This window comes from Pteropus vampyrus, unplaced genomic scaffold (genome assembly GCF_000151845.1).
Source record: "Pteropus vampyrus isolate Shadow unplaced genomic scaffold, Pvam_2.0 Scaffold9, whole genome shotgun sequence".
NCBI classification, from domain to species: domain Eukaryota; kingdom Metazoa; phylum Chordata; class Mammalia; order Chiroptera; family Pteropodidae; genus Pteropus; species Pteropus vampyrus.
The window spans coordinates 8,845,937-8,850,371 of record NW_011888790.1 but is presented as its reverse complement, the minus strand read 5'-3'; positions in this window follow the sequence as shown (position 1 = coordinate 8,850,371).

Here is a 4,435-nt window from a genome sequence, read left to right as displayed (position 1 = left end):
ATCTGGGGAACTGTGGAGTTACAATACAGTACTGTCTTGAACTGCATCTGGTCCTGCAGTTGGAGAGGCCCTCTCTCATTTGTACCTAGCCTCTCACTTGTACTGAGAAAGGTTATAGGTGATCATTTTCTGCATTTCACATCTCAAGGAATGGATCTCCATTTTTAAAAATTATTACATGTTAATCTCTCAAACAATTATCAAGTAAACGTGTCAAAAATATTAACAATTGATAGATTAGGGTACAATGTATATGTGAATTCTTCAAATTACTCTTTGCAACTGTTCTGTAAGTTTAAAATTATATCAAAATACAGAATTAAAGTAGAAACTTCTGCAAAGGGTTATATATGCATGTGGATATGGGTGTATTTAATCTTTGTTTATAATTTAACGTGAATTCACTATCTGAGCTTTCTAAATATTCATCAAAGTATTGCCTTTAGTAAGTAAAAAGAAGGTGCAGAAACAGCTCAGTCATTTAACAGACAGAATTAAATTATTGGGCAGCTGGATGTTGGCTTTAAGGTGAAAACTGTCACTAAAAAGACGAATGGGCAGATGCTAAAAAAAGGATGTCAATTATCAGAATGAATATGTGGTCTCTGATAAGTTGGGCCAAAGATAAATTGGTAGGCACCAGGATGAAAACAAAGGCTTGCATACTAAGTTGGCAGAAGACAATGGTGACAGTCATTTTTCCTGGTTAAGCATGGGTTTCGGAGAATATGACAGGCAATGATCCAGATATGCAGATGAATGTTGTTGGGGAAGTCTAATATGGAATAAAGGAAGGGTTGCCAGACAGGTAACAAAACACAGCTACGAAGAGCCAGGAAAGAGGCAATTTTTAGGAATCCAGACTGACAACTTGTAAGTATCATACAAATCTGAAAGAAACTAACAAGCATCCAAACGTGATAAAACTTAAAAAAAAGAAAAAGAAAAAAAAGAAAAAAAGACTTCAGGCCTCGGAGGTATTCGTGAGAACAGCATTAGGCTTCAGACACCAATTAATGGGACAGAGGGAAAGGAACCTAGTTGATTTGGTTTGTTAAGGTACAGAAATCCAGCAGGATTAACAAGATGAAATGCTGAGTAATCAACCATTGAACTAGAGAGGTTCTCAGCAGCTGAGAAGGGACAGTGTTTGCAGGTGAGAATTAAATGGTCCTAACTGGGCAACTTGGAGGGCTTCAAAGAAGAGAGTGCCAGACTGTCATGGCAATTAGTTTTTCCAAAAAATTTCCTAGGACTACCAAATAAAAGGGATGCTAAAAAGGAGTGTGGAAGAAAAATGAATTTGGGATTAATATAAATATGCATTTAAAACTTGTCTTTACTACTTACCACTTACGTGACCTTTGCCAGACCTCGTAATACTATTTCAGAGGCCTAGTTTTAGAATTAATATATGTAAAGCTCTTAGTTCAGTGCTTAGCATGAAGATTGCACTTAGTAAATGATAGATTTTACTATTATTCTCTTTACAAACTGATGAGTGGTAAGAAAGGTAGGCATATTCATTCCTAGCTTCATTGCCCCAAATAAAAAATATTGAAGACAAAGGTCTTATGCTATAAAAATCTTCGTAGTGGTAGCTTGCTTCTGAACTTTGCTTTCCGAGTGAGAGATGGATACACATATAATATTTATTTTAAAATATACCAGGTAAATTGAGAGTAGAAGTTGGCTGGTGTCTCAACTATTGTGGGGAGACTCAAATGTAAGTGAGATCTTACGTTTTGCAAATTTGAGGCCCATAGACTACTGAGAGGAAAATGTTAAACCATATGATAATGAAACGAGGTTAAAGCTTCTAGTTGTAAATGCCAAAGAATGCCATTCATGTTTACACTGGACATAGACTCTCACTCAACTGAGAATCTGAAAGGAATATAAATTTTATATTATTTAAATATGTAAACTGTTGACTGAGAGTGAGAGAAAAGAAAAACTATTATGAATTAATCCAATCACAATCATATCATAATGAAAATAAGGTTTTATTTTAAAAATTAGCTTTTTTCCTTTCTTGTACTTCAACTTTTTATTTCATAATTATCTATTTGTAATCATAAGAAAAACAACAATCTATTATTGCTGAAAATATTTTTGTGTTGATAATTTATGTTTGTTCACATTATCTCATTTGATTTTTGCAGCAACTCTGAGTTGTTAAGGGCATATGCTATTTTCATTTTGTAAATAACAAACCCGAAGTTCAGAGAGTTAATAAAAACTGCCCAAGGATTCAGCAAAGATCTGGAATTGCATCTTCTTACTTCAGAAAAGTGTGGTTTCTAACTCATTGTTCTAACATAGTTTCTAATAGTCCAAGGAAGTATTCCTAGAATGAACTAGCCCCCATTGAAGTACCTGTCTGAGAAAACTCAAGGTTGCCTAGAGAATTCACTGTTTGTTCTAGCCAACACCTGAAAATAGGACCTGCCTACCCCAGTTTGGGGGTGGCAGGGTAGGAGCCTAACTTAAGTAAGTGTCAGATGAGTTTCACAGGGATCAACTGCCCATCTAGCTTTTTGTAATTTTTCACATCCTTGACTCTACTGAGTCCCTGTTCATCCCTATCCTTATTTCTTTATTCTCCCTTTATAATGCCCTGTCATCTCTGTACAAATTCATGAGTTCAGACCTCTGTCCACTGTTATGATGATTTGAAATAAAGTCTTGCTTGCTTGTTTAACCTTGGTGTAATTTTTGTGTTAAGATGCTCTATCATCCTAAACTTTCACTTAAAAATATTATGCTGACTTCAAATGCAAAGGCTACTTAGAATCGATCTAACTAAATCAAAGCCAGACACAAGAAGTATGTGAAAATATAACACCCCCAGTAGATACTGCTACCAGGCTTCTATTTTTAGTCTTATTTTCATTTGTTTGTTTGTTTTATTTTTGGCCTACATAATTCTCAGAATGAAATATAGCACTTCACTTTCTTCTCCCTAGTCATTTAAGTAGTATAACCTCTGACTAAATGCAGAAAGAGGTATTGAGTTAGTGGAGGAGGATTATCTAACTTCTTACTAAATTTTCAGCTATGCAATAAAGGGACAAAAGAAAAACCTCAATTTTCTTTTCTTCTTTCTTCTTTAAAATTTTCAAATTACAGAAAGTATCTATAATGAGAAGAAGAACTGCTTATGCTTAATCTCTAGGATATTCGCATGTGGGGATTGACACACATCAATTTATTTCTTGGCATTGTAAACCTGTGGGTAACAAGCTTACAAATTATGAGAACTGAAAATATCATACTCTTGAGAGGTCCAGCTGATTTACATTTACATTTAAATCAAAGCGAGCTGGAATATTTCAAAGAGGGAAGTAGGAGAATAGTAGTAGTACCAGGCTAAGAATAGGAGATCATTTCAGATACCATTATAATTATACAAGTGATATAATAAAGGCTTTAACTAAAGATTGGAAATGTGGATGAATAAAATGAGATGTATTAAAGAGGCTTTTGGAGGAAGATTTGGCATAAATCTGTGATTAATGGTGAATGAGGGAGGAGGGAATAATTATGTCTAAAGTTTCTAGCTTGGTTTATGGTAGATGATCATGAACAAAACAAGTCAGTATGTGGTATATTGGAAAGATAATTTGTTTCTAATCCTGGATCTACCTCAATAAATTGTATGACCTTATGAGTCTATTAAAAGCCTGAGTCTCTGATTGTTCATCTAGTTTATCTTGACATTCCTTTTCACCAGTAAAGATCTAGTATTCTTGAAGTAAATCAATTTCAAATTGTAATAAGCATTTATCAAGCATCTATTGCGTGGTTGTTATAACTCAGAGAATTAAGAAAGACACAAATTATACGTGTAAAGACCATGAAAGAATAATATTTACCAGCATGATGGATGTATAAACTAAAAAAGCTATAATTATTTACATTCCAGTGTTTATGCTATCAGTTCAATGCTATAGAAGTTTAATCATTGTGGGACAAATTAATACGGAAGTCATTTTCTATGTAAAAAGGCTACATCAAAGGCACCAATTACAAAGAAATTATTCAAAGAATAATCACAATAAATTTTCTAAGTTTGGTGATTGGTAAAGAGAAGAGCCAGGTTTAAGTTGAGACATGTCATATATAAAAACTTGTGCACTTTAGTCTACATACTTGTTAGATCTTAGCCTTACATAATTTACTTTTAATAATGAAAAAGACTGTACTTTCTTACTCAGAACATGACAAACACATTGGCCCCATTCTAAAAATGTATGAAGTTGGATATAAACAATATTTCAGATGAACTAATATATTATCTCAATATATTGATTTGTCATTAAAGTTTTTGAAACAAATAGTCAAAACAAATCGTCAGTTAAAATGTATTTTGCAAGAATTGAATTATGCTGCCATCTAGCGATCATTTGTTTGCTGATATTCCCAGAGTATC